This window comes from Microtus ochrogaster, linkage group LG3 (assembly GCF_000317375.1).
Source record: "Microtus ochrogaster isolate Prairie Vole_2 linkage group LG3, MicOch1.0, whole genome shotgun sequence".
NCBI classification, from domain to species: Eukaryota; Metazoa; Chordata; class Mammalia; order Rodentia; family Cricetidae; genus Microtus; species Microtus ochrogaster.
This window is the reverse complement of record NC_022029.1, coordinates 38,093,109-38,108,603: the sequence shown is the minus strand read 5'-3', so window position 1 is coordinate 38,108,603 and position 15,495 is coordinate 38,093,109.

Here is a 15,495-nt window from a genome sequence, read left to right as displayed (position 1 = left end):
GTTCAGCTAAACAATGAGACTATGAAGGTGGCATTCCCCAGAAGGCGGGGTAATCAGGCTTCCCGAAACAAACGAAGTCATCCCTTAAAGAATTGGCTTAGTCCTGCGCTATTATTTAATGTCTTATTGGATTTTCCGTGTATCAAAAAAGGGCTGTTTATAATTATCTCATCCAAAAACCTAATTCTGTTTTACATGTAAACACAAAATACCATTGCTGTTTTAATATTTTCTGCGATTTTCAAAACTGTAACTATGAAGTGAATGGATTAACCTTCTCCAAGTTCAGAATGCTACCAGGGGTCTTTAAGTGACTCGTTATCCACTCAAAAAATTACACACACACACACACACTGACTGTCTTAGGGTTTCTATTGCTGTGAAGAGACACCATGACCATGACAACTCTTATAAAGGAAAACATTTAATTGGGGTGGCTTACAGTTCCAAGGTTCATAGACATGGTGACATACATGGTACTGCAGAAGTAGCAGAGAGTCCTATATCTTGTAGGGAACAGGAAGTGGTCTCAATATCACAATGAGAGAAACTTAAGCAAAGGAGACTTCAAAGCCTGTCTTTACAGTGACATACTTCCTCCAACAAGAGCACGCCAACTCCGACAAAGTCAGACTTCCTAATAGTGCCACTTCCTTTGAGGACCATTTTCTTTAACTACAAAACTGATACATACTATATCTAAATCTGTATCAATCTGACATCATATATATAAACATTGATATTTCCATTTCCAAATTGCCAGTACAACACTCCTATGTCAATCTGCATGTTTACATGTTAACTTGACAAGAGAAGCTGTGCTCATGTATGTCGTCTGTCCTGTGACTTTTAAGGTAATTTTCATCTAGGTGCCCACATATTTAAAATACATAGCATTTTTTTAACCAGGCATGGTGGCACATGCCTATAGCCTCACTACTTTGAGGACCCTGAGTTGAAGGCCAGCCTTGATTATGTAGAGAGTTCAAGACCAGCCCAGGTGACAAGAAACCCCATCTCAGGAGTAGATATTTTCTTTGTATTTCTCCTTGGAGTTTAGATAAGTATAATAATTTTTAAATTAGATAGGTATCTGAGTTAACTAAAACTTATTATAACATATCTAAAAAAAAGATCTGGCAAATTATTTGTCATTAAAAGAGTGCTGGGCTCTGGGAATGACTGCCAACTTGTACTTTCTCTTCAAATTGCTACTTCCTGGGGGAAAAAAAACTGCTTTAGTGCCAATTCATATCCTTCCCACTTTTGGAATTAAAATTAAACCCAAAACATTATTTTTCAACCTACCTTCCACCCCAGTGCTGGGGATTCAACTCAGGGCCTTGTGCATGCTGGGAAAGCACTGACCACTGAGCTTTATTTTTATCCCAAATTGTATTGGAGGTTAAACTGCAGGTGTCCTAAAGACCATAAGTACAGTTAAAAAAAATAAACTTATTAACAGTCTGGCAGGATAATAAATGCCATTGTTCTATTTCATTATATTCCAAAGTTTTTCAATTGACTCCTTTTAATCGGTTTTTGCTGAATTTTCTTAATTCCTTTCTTAATGAACTTTGGTCAGCCCATACCATTTTGACAGAATTTCCTCGCATCAAGTGATGTGATATTTTCCCCCATCACTGTCTTGTTCCACCCTTGTCACACCTCGTCAGGACCAATAAGTACACCCTCTGTGGAGACTCAGTTTCAGGAATTCTCTTCTCACTCGCATCTTTCCTTTCTTACAGCTCACCTACCCTGGAATTTCTTTTGCAGCAAAAATTCATTGACCCTTCCAGCCCATTGTTCGACTTTACCCCTTCCACACTAGGTGTGACTCTCCCGCGTTCTCCCCTGGGTCTACAGGAACCGAACATTGTATGTCTGCTCTCTAGGTAAGCCACTGGCCTATCAGGTCCCAGAGAAGTAGGTAGATAGTTGTTGATGCCGGGAATGTCCGAGAATCAGGCAGAGTACTCAAAGACGGTTTCCATTTCTTCTTTTTTCTGTAGATTTATCCTTTACAAATATCTGTCCTCTGCCATTTTCTCAAAGCTTATAATTACTAATATGGAGGATAATGAACACACTGAGAGAGATGGGTGGGCACTACATAAGTTTCTCAAGGCTCTTTGAAGAAAAATATCCTTCACATGAATACGCAGTATGCAATATTCATGTTCTCAGTTCTCTTTACATATGGATGGTGATATATCCCACTGAACAGGGAGATTATAGAAAATATTTGTTGCTGATCTGATCTATGGGTTTTTATTCTTCTCTGATGAATATGTATCACCCATGTTCACAGAAGCAATAAGGGCATTATTTTTTCAAACAAAACAAATGCCAAATATTGATCTCAGAATAAAACCCTGGAGCTATTTTTTAAATATTCATTATTGCCAAATTGGTTTTGTATGACATTTGGGATCCTAACAGAGTTACAAAATTAATTAACATCATCAATCACCTATGCATTCATGTGCCTATATACTTGCGTGGACACGGTCAGGTGTGTTGCGTTTTTGCCCTTTATTCCAACCGCCACTCATCTCTTCAGGTCAATTTGTCTCATTTCCCTGGCATCCTCACTATCCGTGCCACTTGCAATTCTATCTGCAAATTTAATTAACGTTCTGTCTATATTCGCTCTTCCACAGTATGGCTAGCTAGAGGCATGATGCCGGACGCAGAGCTGCACCGCCTTGCCACCTCCCACAGCCTGACACTGCGCTCTGCTTTACCTGCTTCTCAAGCCAGCCTGATTGAAACTGATTTTGCAAGTAAAATTCACTCAGACATTGCATCAAATGATTTATGAAGTCTGCACAGCCGTGTGGTGTCCCATTAATCACAGACACTACAATAATCTATTTGTGTGCAGCAGTCCTCATAAATCGGAATAAAATAAATTCCACAAGCGCATCTTCAGCTTTTGCAACACAGCACATTGTATTCTTCTGAGTTCTGTCCACATAATGCCATGTTAGCAGTCCTGTGGGCTTCTGAGCTTGGTCTAGCAAGTCAAAATATGCATTCACTTACCAATGCATGCCCAAGCTAAAGGAACTATTGCTTGTTCATCTACCACCAGGTAAAAGAATGTCTTTTGGGCTGAGCTCTCAAATTTTTGATGAAAGCTGTTGTGGATAAACAGAACACGTAAAGTACAATAATAGTTGTGGTGGAGACTATTTTGTTCATAAATAGCCCAAGATTATGCTATCAGATAGAATATTTTGCACACATAAGTGGCTTCATCACTAGAAGACTCTCATTCTCATGCTAGGGAATGCTTTTATATATTCCTCTTGAAGGCTGGTCTGTATTGCATGCAACAGAAAGACACCTTCAGGCATGGAAGACTCACTTCACTTCTGGATGCATTAAAAGATGTCTTAAAAGACATCCAAAATTACAGTAGCCTGAGTCTGTAAAGGACGTGAATGTTCAGTTAGGTTCATAGCAATTTCATGCTCAAAATGTAAACAGAGTGGTTTATTTTGCTCTAATGACAAACAGAAGACTTACTGTAAAGATTTAACAATATAAAAAAATTTTAAAAATCACATGAAATCTTAATAAACAAAGATACTAACTCTTTATAAATTGGGTGATCCTTTTTCTAGAATTTTATTTGCACTTGTGTGTTGTGTAGCGATATAGACGTGGAGATAAATGCAGGTAAAGAAAAGCATAGATGAGCTACTGTGATTCACATTATTTTTAAAAATCATCAATATGTTGCATATGTCTTTCTAAATGCAGTAAATATTGGACGTTATATTTCAGTAGCTATAATTTTTTGTTCCATAGGTGTGTCTAATCAACAATCTGCTACCGGGAATTTAGTAGATTTTCTACTATGAACAATGCATCACTGTGCTGGGCATCTCCACTTGTCCTTACTCCTTTCTTAGAAAAGCTATTCTTAGAACAAGAAATTGGCCTTAGAACAAAAATTGTTTTTTTACTTAGAAAAAACTCTTTCAAACTGTGACATCTAGTTCAGGGGCTATGTCCAGATAATGCTTAATATGTAGCCCCAAACAAGTTTCCAGGAAAAAAAGTTTTTTTGGGTAGTACAACTACCACTAATTCATGGAAGTATCTCTTGCCGGTGCTAACTACCATGAATTCTATTTCCCAGTCTTTGAAAGTTTGTGTGAAGTTCATAGATGAGAAGTGTCTTATTTTCTTTATATACTTTATCATATTTGGTGGCATACTTTCTCATAAGTTAATTGAGCTTTCTAATCAAACTTTCTTGTAACATGGAGGGGTGTCTGTTTGTTGTTGGGGCTTTCTGTCCCGCCCAGTTCCCACAGCTGTTTAGTCCCAGAGAAAATGACACAGAGATCTCTGTAAGTTATAAAGCTGATTGGCACATTAGCTCTAGCCTCTCACTGGCTAACTCTCACATCTTGATTAACCCATTTTTCTGATCTATGTTAGCCATGTGGCTCAGTACCGTTTTTAGTGGAGCAGGTCACATCCTGCTGCTTTGGTGGTCTAGACAGGAGTGGGAGGAATCAACTTCCTCCTTTCCAGAATTCTCCTGTTTTCATTACATCATTTCTACTTCCTGTCTGGTTTTCTTGCCTATATTTCCTGCCTGGCCAATCAGTGTTTATTTACAACATGATTGACAGAATACAGACAATTCTCCCTCACTTTCTAATCAAAAGTTGGCGCAACATACCAACTTCCCTTCTATATTTATAATTAGAACAAATGTCAATGTGGTGGCTTGAATAAGAATGGCCTCCACAGGTTTATATATTTGAATGCTTGGTCTCTGGGGAGTGACACTACCTAACAGGGATTAGGAGATATGTCCTTGTTGAATGAAGTGTGTCAATGGGGTGGGTTTTGGGGTTTCAAATGCTCAAGCCAGGCTCAGTGTCTCTCTCTTCGTGCTGCCTGCAGATCTGGACATAGAGTTCTTAGTTCCCTCTCCGGCACCATGTCTGCCTGCACACCACCATGCTACCCACCATGCTGATAATGGACTAAACCTCTAAAACTGTAAGTCAGACCCAATTAAATGTTTTCTTTTGGAGAAGTTAGAGTTTCCATAGTCATGGTATCTCTTCATAGCAATACAACTTGGACTAAGAAAATCAGTTTCAAAAATATATGGAGAAATGCCAACATTCTTAGGACATGGCTATATTTTCCCAAGTGGCAATGTTACCAATGTAATGAAAACAGTCTTCTAATTCCTGCATATTTGTTTAAATAAAACATTGGAAATTTTTAGGTAAGATCGAGAACTACACTCTTGAATCAGATAGTCTGTCGTTAATTCCTGATGCTCCTATTTATTATCTATAATCTGACTAAAGACATGTTAATTGCTCTGTGCTTATTTCCCCCATGGAAAATAAAGATAATAATAGGCCCCAATACACAGAGCTTCTGGGAGATAAAAGGATCACATAGAGTATTTAGAGTAGACTTGGGAACAATACAATCACAATTAAATTATTAATATTAATTACAAGAATATTTGTATTCATGAGAAGCTCAGATATAGACCACTAAGCTTATTTCAAGGCATTTTAATGTGTTTTAGAGATCTACTTGCAGACAAGCTGCCCTAGTCATGCGCTTTGACTCCTCAGATTTTATTTTAAGAACGCACTAATGTTTTGAGCTAGCATACAATGTCATTGCTTTCATTACAGTGTTGTCAGACATATGCTATTGTGCTTTGTTCATTTTGTGCCTCTCTCCCCACTGCCAGTCCTCTTGTTAACTCTCTACATGCCAATATTTACATTTTTTATTTTAAAACAAGAAGAAAAAATGTTTAGAAGTTCAGAATAAAAAACAAACCAAAGAGAACTCTCCCTTTGATCCTCTGGTGACTTTTAAACATCACAGGGGGCATAGAAACATTCAAATCTTTGCACAGGTATGGCCAGAGATGTGTGTGTGTGTGTGTGTGTGTGTACATGTGAGTGTGTATGTGAGTGTGTATAAGTGTGTGTATGTGAGTGTATGCATGTGAGTGAGTTGTGTGTTCATGAGTGTGTGAGTGTGTATATGAGTGTGTTAGTGTGTGTATGAGTGTGTTAGTATGTGAGTGTGTGTGAGTGTATGCATGTATGTGTATGAGTGCATGCATGTGATTGTATGTGTGCGTGCATGCATGTGAGCGTGTGTGTGTGTGTGTGTGTGTGTGTGTGTGTGTGTACAGTTTCTGCCTTGCCTAAGCAGAAAGTAGACAATTCTTTAATAGGAACAAGATAAGGATGAGTTAACTGAGAAGGTAGGGAAGATCTGGGAGTCTTAAGTCAGTATAGTTTCAGTAAAATTGTGGTTCTGAATAGGTAAATGGCTACTTCCCTCATCACCAAGCAAAGACATGCAAACACCTTCGCAACTAGCAGGGAAGCTCTATAGTGAAAGAACATAAGGAGGTCAGACTGCATGTACAATGACATTGTTTTTCAAGTACACGGCCTACATCTTTTAGAACACTCATAGAATCTCTCTCAGTCTCCATTCTTATTCCATAAAATGTCTGATCATAACTTATGATGAAATTTCTACAAGAATTAAAGGAAAGAAGATATACAAAGTATTTTGCATATAGCTCTACTTACTCAGTCAAGGCCTGTAGGAAGTAGAAGAGATATTGAGTGTGATAGGGTAGGGGCTGGTGGAACGGCTCAGATGGTAAAGATACTTTCTGCTAAGCCTGAAGCCCTGAGTTTGTTCCCCAGGACCTACATGTTGGAAGAAGAGAACAGATTTTTGCAAGTTGTCCTTTGACATATTCCACCCCAACACACACACACACACACACACACACACACACACACACACACAAAATAAATGTAATAAATTAAATTATATAAATATGTTCTCTGTTCTTCTGCCATCCTGCACTATATGCCTGACTCTTCTTGACATGTTTTTTTTTTTTTTTCACAAGATTTTCAGAATCAAGCACTTCTTGGCCAAGAAACAAAAGCAAAATTGTCCTATTTCCCCAATAGATTCAGATAAAAATAAGAAACAAAATCAAAAACAAATCCAAAAGGAGACATGGGAGGAGGAGGCTGGGTCTGCCAGCATACACCATGATGACGAGACTGAGGTTTATGCTGAGTCATGGCCATTGACCTTACCAAATGGAGCTCAATGTTTTATCCTCTGGAGACTTGATCGTGTTCAAATTGGGGGTCTGATTTGCTGTTTTCTGTTCCTTGTGGCCTAATTGGTTTGCTCAGTAATAAAATGCAGAACTTAAAAAAGAGATAAATACATTCTATTTATTTTTTTTTTAGTCTTTATTTTCTTTTTTTGTTGTTTTTTCACTTATTTATTTATTTTTAAAAAAGAAAACAAACTATCTCTTTTCATTGTACATACCAACCCAAGTTCCCACTACCTCCTCTCCTCCCATTTCCTCCACATACCCTCCCACTCCACCCCCATTCAATCCTCAGAGGGGGTAAGGAACATTGCTTTGGGGAAGGTCCAAGGCCCTCCCTACAATATCTAGGCTGAGCAAGGCATCATCCAAAGAGAATAGGTTCCCAAAAAGCCAGTACATGCAGTAGGGATAAACTCTGGTGTCACTGCCAGTGGCTCCTTGATCTGCCCTAGTCATGCAACTGTCAGCCACATTTGGAGGGACTAGTTTGGTCCTATGTTTGTTCCTTCCCAGTCCAGCTGGAGTTGGTGAGCTCCCATTAGCTCAGGTAAACTGTCTCAGTGGGTGAACCCATCATGGTCTTGACCTCTTTGCTCATATTCTCACTCCTTTCACTCTTCAACTGGGCTTTGTGAGCTCAGTCCAGTGCTCCAATGCAGGTCTCTGCCTCTATTTCCCTAAGTTACTGGATGACGGTTCTATGGTGGCATTTAAGATATTCATCAGTCTAACTATAAGGCAAAGCCAGTTCGAGCCCCCTCTCCTCTGTTGCATAGGGTCTTAGCTGGGGTCATTCTTGTGGATTCCTGGGAATTTCTCTAGAGCCGTGTTTCTGCTAACCCTATAATAGCTTCCTCAATCAAGATATCTCTTTCTTCAAAGATTTAAAGTTCTTGTCATACAGGTCTTCCACTTGTTTGGTTAGAGTTACTCTGAGATATTTTATGCTATTTGTGGCTGTTGTGAAGGGTGTTGATTCTCTGATATCTTTCTCAGCCCATTTATCATCTGTGTGAAGGAGAGCTACTGATTTTTTCAAGTTAATCTTGTATTCTGTTATATTTCTGAAGGTGTTTATAAGTTGTAGAAGTTCCTTGGTAGAATTTTTGGGGTAATTTATGTAAACTATCATATCATCAGCAAGTGATGTGTTCTTGGATTCAGTTTGCCAGTATTTTATTGAGTATATTTGTATTAATATTCATGAGTGAAATTGGTCTGTAATTCTCTTTCTTAGTAATATCTTTAGTAAGTACATGAGTGAAATTGGTCTGTAATTCTCTTTATTTAGTAATGTCTTTGTGTGGTTTGGATATCAGGGTAATTGTAGTCTCATAAAAAGAGTTTGGCAATGTTCCTTCTGTTTCTATTGTGTAGAACAATTTGAGGAGTATTGGTATTTGTTCTTCTTTGAAAATCTTGTAGAATTCTAAGCCCAGGGTGGGGTCTTTGTTTTTTTTGGGGGGGGTTGGTTTTGGAGGGGGAGTTGATGACTGTTTCTATTTATTTAGTAGTTATAAGTCTAATTTGCTTACCTGGACTTTATTTAATTATGTTAAGTGATATTTATCCAGAAAATTGTCCATTTCCTTTAAGTTTTCCTATTTTGTGGGATACAGGTTTTCAAAACATGATCTAATGATTCTCTGGATTTCTTCCATGTCTGTTGTTATGTCTTTCTTTTCATTTCTAATTTTGTTAATTTAGATATTCTCTCTCTGCCTTTTGGTTAGTTTGGATAAAGGTTTGTCTATTTTGTTGGTTTTCTTGAAGAACCAACTCTTTGTTTCATTGATTCTTTGAAATGCATTCTTTTAAAAAGATGTTTAAGGAGCAGTCAGTGTGAGAACTGATCATTTCATACCTGATGGTTAGAAAAGGTGCCTGCCCAATAAGAAGAAATGTTTCTCTGAACACTGATTGATGTACTTAGTTTCTTAGAAATAAGAAAGAAACTTTGATAATGGCCCAAGGGTTTGAACTTGAAGAAAGGAACAAATAGTCAACTCAGGTCCACATAGGCTGAAAATGAGAGGAAGCTATGTATCATAAAAACTGCTGCCTGGAACAAGAGTAAGTTGCCTTTCTGTTATACGGCAATATTTGGAATATTTGATGGAGAGGGCGTGTCTTGGAACAATCTTTTATACACTGTAAATATGTATTACTCTTAAGAGCTGACTGGCTGGTGGCTAGGCAGGATTTCTGGGGCGGAGAGAATGCTAAGAAGAAAGGAGGTGGAATCTCAGGAGTCAGGAAGAGATTGCCATGAGACTCAGAGCAAGCATGATGGGAAGTACACGGATGAGGTAAACAAGCCTGGGGCAGCAAATTTAAGGTATTAGAGCTAGCTAAAAACAAGCCTGAGCTATCGGTCAAGCATTTATAATTAATATTAAGTCTCTGTGTGGTTATTTGGGAGACAGATGATGGGACAGAGCAGGCCTGAGATCACAATGAAAAACTCTGCCTACACACGTCCATCAGATATGGACATCAAAGGCCCAGGTCACAGATAGCAACCTCAGATACCATCATCTCATCAACAGAGGTGGTGAGCCAGGAAACCAGGTATCCAGAAAAAAGAAGCAAGAAAAGCAAGAGGGGATCTTGGGACAGACTTACTAAAATGTGGCAATGCAAAGTAAAATATCCTTTTGCATTGTTATTTGAGGACACAGGGCTAAGGAAATGACGAAAGCAGGCAACCTACTGTGTGTTACAGGGGAACCCAAAGAAGGCTTCTGTTGAGACACACCGTGTATGAAGCTGCAAAGACTCAGCTCATGGAAAGTGGTCAGAACCCCAAGACACCAGTTTCCCCCTGTGTAAAGTGAGGGTTTTAGATGTGGTGATATCAAAAGGACTGCTCAATGCTGAAGCTGTATTTTTCTCCTCATTTCGTTAAGAAATCTCAGAGCCTTAGGTAGAGCAGTCCTTTCTCGGAGCACAGAATGTTTGTACCTCCCTTACAAAAACTATACTTAAAGTATTCATCTGTGAAATTGTAATTCTAGTGAAAAATCTGCAGGTTTTTCCCCCGAGTTCCAAGTGTGCAGTAAAGAAAAGTTAACAACAAAGTGAAAAGCAGAAAGACAGACGTCACCCATCTGACTTCAGAGTTCCTAGGCTGTCCTGGAATTGCAGACTCTGCTACCACACGTTTGATTCTGCACGCAGCTCACTGCCACTGGGTAAGTCTCCTGGCAGGTTCCTTTGCTTCATCTCATTGTCCCTTTGTTACTCCTCTACGATGATGTCAATTTTCCACGAAGTAAGATACCATTGTTCAGAGGCAACAGCGTTATCTCATGTACCACCGAGAAGGAAAATAAACAACTATCTGGAAAGCTACGACTGTGCACCTTACTGTCAGAGTATTCAAAGAATTTCAAAGAATGTTTCACGATCCATGAAATCTGGTATCTGGAGAAAATAAGAGTTTGATGAGGCTGTCTGTCTCTAAAAGCTCCAGCGAGTCTCTGATAGAATAAATTCTGGGCCTGTTGGCAAAGATGTTGGGTTTTCGCTATTTAATCCAGCTTTACCAGCCTTGAGTCCCAACATGTACTACCAAGAACCTGGCAAACTCAAAGTCACTCTTTCTTCCCCTGTGAAAGCACATCTTCCTTCCTTCCTTCATCAGCATTTACTGGGGACTCGCTGTACCCCAAGCACTGTCCTTGGCTCTCAACCTTTTTATTTTCTCAAACAACATTTTTGTTGTGTGATGTTTTACTCTTTTGGCTTTCTTAGGTGTCTACCATCCCATTCCCTGATAAATCACACATGGAGGCTTATTCTTAGTTATGAATATCCAGGCTTAGCTTGACTTGTTTCTTGGCAGATTTTCTTACTTAAATTATCTCAATTACCTTTTTGCCTCTGGGCTTTTATCTTTCTTTTCTGTAAATCTTACTTTCACTCTTACTCTGTGGCTGGGTGGCTGGTCCCTGAGGTCCTCCTCCCCTTGTTCTCTTTTACTTCCTTGTTTCTCCTTCTATTTATCCTCTCTGTCTGCTAGCCCCGCCTATCCTTGCTCCTGCCTCACTATTGGTCATTCAGCTCTTTCTTAGGACCATTGGGCATTTTAGACAAGCAAAGAATTACAGCTTCACAGTTAAAGAAATGCATCATAAGCAAAAGTCACACATCTTAAAATAATATTCTCCAACACATTTTTGAGATTATAATTCTACCATTTCCCCATTCCCCTTTCTCTCTCTGAACCTCCCATGTACTCTGCCTTGCTTCCTTTCAAACATATGACCTCTTTCTCCTTAATTGTTACATATCTAAATATATATACATAATGTGTGTGTGTGTGTGTGTGTGTGTGTGTGTGTGTTCCTTAGTCACCTGTAAACTGAGGACCTCTTGAGCTGTCACTGTTCCATGCCCATGCTAGTATGTCTATTGGTGTCATCTTTGTTTGGGTCATATTTAAGCAATCATGTTAGTGAGATTTTGTGGGTGTAGCTTCTGACATTTCTAGAGGACAAAGTCTCACAGCAAACTTCCTATTCCTCTGGCTCTTATGAAACCCCCCCACCACTCGTCTTCTGCCATGACTCCTATGCCTTAGGTGTGGGAGTCATGTTGTAAATATAACCATTGGAACTGGGCTGTGCACCTCTGAATTTTGATCACTTGTGGTTTCTGTAATGGTCTCTGTTGCAAATGGAAGTTTCCTTGTTGGGAATGAGAACTACACTTACCTGTGGGTATTAGGACAAGATTTAGAATGGGATTATGGATGGTGCTGCTTTAAAAAAAGGGGTGATCGTAGGCTTTCCTCCAGGATCCATTATTTCACCAAATGCCATTTCCCAAGACTTTCAAGGACCAAGAATTCATTGAATAGTGGATGATATTATGCTTTTAATAAAAACTTTCATCAGAAAAAGTGTTAGCATTGGGGACCGAAGAGATGACTTAGTGGTTAGGACTGCTTGCTGTTCTCTGAGAGAAGTTGGATTCAGTTCCCAGCACCCATATTAGCTCACAACTGCCTATTACTCCAACTCAAGGGTCTCACTACCATAACTAACGGGAAAAATTAAATCCAGATTAGATTACTTACCCAAATTCACATAGAAAATGGTGACCAGGGTCAGAATTTGGTCTCAGGTCAGTCTGATGTCTAAGATCATGTTCTTTCCATTAAAGCATCTTGTGGTACAGGGCCTTCTCCTCATCTTCCTCATCAAGGGCTGTCTCCATTTAATCAACTATTGGTCAGAGGAAAAATAATAGTCATCTTTTTAAAACACCTGCATTGGCATCACTGGCTAGTTCTGCTTGGCAAAATCTGTCTGGGAAACATGACGTGATCTTTGGCAATGACCGGTTAATGAGAGAAATATTTTGGAATCTATTTCCTGTATTTTCTTCCTTCATCGTTTCATGCTCACAAGCTCAATCTTGCTTTTTTTTCCCTCTTGCCAATTTCAAGACAGTAATTCTTTATATAGTCATGGAACATTTGCAGTGAGATTTTGGTCAATGGCTTTCATTTGTTTATCAAATCTAATATGAATTTGAACAGGCTTGTGAAATATACCAATTACAGACTGTATGATAGCAGAAATGCGTTAAGCTATTAAAGATAAATAATGACAGAAAATGTTGGTTCAATGAGCTCAGAGCCCGACACTGGGACATTAAAATATGCTTCAAGTTCAGTGATAAATAGGAGGTATTAGAGTTTACGAAAAATCTCCAGATCTTGATAAAACGGAGTACCAGTGAGCAAGGTGTCTGAGGAGGTAAAGCACATAGCACTATTACAAAAGAGGCTTGGTAGATCTGGAGGACTTGGATAAAGGAGAAAGATGGAAGTCTGAAGAGTCCATTCTTTGAGCATACAGGCTCTTGGTTACTCATAATGAAGTTACGGTTAGTGAAAGTCTGAGAGCATGGGAAGATCAGGAAATAAAACTTACTACGTAGCATCAGAGAGATGGTCACTTAAGTGCAAAGTTTGGATGTTACTTAATTTAATATCTACAAATCAGTACCAACAAACTGTTATGGTCCTCTTGGAATACCACAATAGGGAAAATATTTTAAATGTAAATATTAGTAACTTAAGCATTGGATTGCCATTACATATGCAACAGACAAGTGTAAGTTAGTTATAAGTACTTATAAAAATAGCATTTTTCTAATAACACATAGAAAACGACAAAGCCTGAGTAAACAATGATTGCTAAATAATAAATGAAATATTTTTTTCCAAAGACAATTAGTGAAACAAACAAGCTTAAATTTTTAGTGATTTATCATAGTAGAGATTTATTTCTCATTCAATTTAGAAGCCACTGAGATTCAGTGACCGCAGTGCATGGGGGTATGTGTGTGGACCTGGAAAGTCCACTTCATGCAGTCAGTCACACAAGGATGGAGAATCCATTCATCTGATGGATTTCAAATCTACTGGTGCTTCATAATTCTCTATAGAAAGCCTTAAGGCCATCCACTAGAAAGCAAATCAAACAAGTAGGATGGCAGAGAGGGGTTTGACCTTTGATGTGGGATATGTAAGAACCCAAGTCGCTTCCACTCACACTTCTTGGCTCCAGCTAAATATGAAAATGCAGATGAGTGTTGGGTAGCTGTGTCTAGAATGAGGACCAAGGAACAGAGATTTTGTCAAATTTTACCATTTCCCACCAGAAAAGAGGCAAGAAATTTTCATCTTCAATGACAAAGAAGTCACATGATATTGAGAGCATGAAGACCAAAATATCAACATTCGGTGAACAATATCATATCAAATTTACATTCAGATGAGTAATATTTCCTCACCAGCAATCACATGGAAAAGCTGTGTCCTTATTCCATGAGTATGCCCACTATCTACATTCTCTGTGACTCTTCTGTTATTTTCTCTAGAGTCTAGAGTCCAGAATAAGTTTTGGTGCTTTCCAGTACGTTCAACAGTGGCAGATCCTCCTTTGAGGACAAACCCTAGGGGGGTTATAAAAAGCTGGAGCCCACATGAGTGAAGAGCAGCTCCTGCTTCAGTTATAGCATGGTAAGTCACATTCAGCACACAGCAGGGCTTGTCTCCCCAGAGGGCTACATACGGCAGCTCCCAAACAAACACTGGAAGACTGTTAGATAAATGAAATCATTGTTAACATTTTTGACTTTATTTCTTAATAGAGCCTTCATACAGACTTGGGAAAGAATGGCTGTCACTTAGATCTATGAATTTTCAGGGTATTGAAACTTTGCATTAGAAAAAGAGATGGGTATGGAACACAGAGGGCTGTGTTGAGGGCAGGAAATAGAAATAAAAGTATCTTTTCCTCACAGTGGAATGTAGCCAAGACCTCTATTCTCCATTTTTTATACTGTCCTTCCCCCTCCTTCCCTACCTTCCTCTTCCCCTTCCCCAGTTTTTGCTAAATAGCCCAATTAAACCTTCCAAGTGCTGAAATAGGAACCAGGCTAGTGTGCCACCTAGCCTGATTCCTATACTTAATCTTTGTAGGTATCGAAAAGGTAAGGATGGTTAGCCTATGGTATCTTATCTAGTCTCATCTTCTAGGGGGAGAGGTCTCACTAATTTATTTGCTTTAATTAGTCTGGTTTTTAAAAGCATTTATTAGGAGAAAATTGTAACTGACAACATACTACTTTCCCTAAAAAACCATGCAACATACAATTTGACATGTTACATGAGTTGGTTATTGATGAAAAACCAGACTATTTGGTGATGTATAGATGAAATCTCATAATATCAAAAAATTAAAATTTAATAGAATAAAGAATGTGAAAACAATTTTGAAAGTTAAAAGGCATAATTTTATAATATAAGATTCTTTACAGCAATGAATAAAGATTTTTAATGCACGGGCCTCCACTGGGAAGGTGTAACTTTTCAGTTTGAAGGAATACGTGTGGATAAAATTTTTCTGCGGAGTCATTTGACAATGCCTATCAAAATGGGACATATTTTGACCCACGGTTAATTCCATTTAGGAGTTTACCAAAGGAAATAACCATACAAGGATTTGATGATTTGATGGTGACCATAACTTTATTTGGGACCATGAAAATGTGTGTCAAACAAACAGAAACCCTCAAGGTATATTCCTGCGCCATCCATGAAACATGTGGCCTGTTCAAGGGCATTTTATCAGCAGTAAAATGATGCAGTTATTGATCCTAAGGAGCAGTGTGGGCAATGAAGCAATTGGGAAGTAAGATGTCTATCTTAGTTTAGTTTTCACATCTTATAGGGAAAAAATGAGCCTTCACAGATGTGTGACAAATATGGTCAATTATTATATATCAATGATGAGACT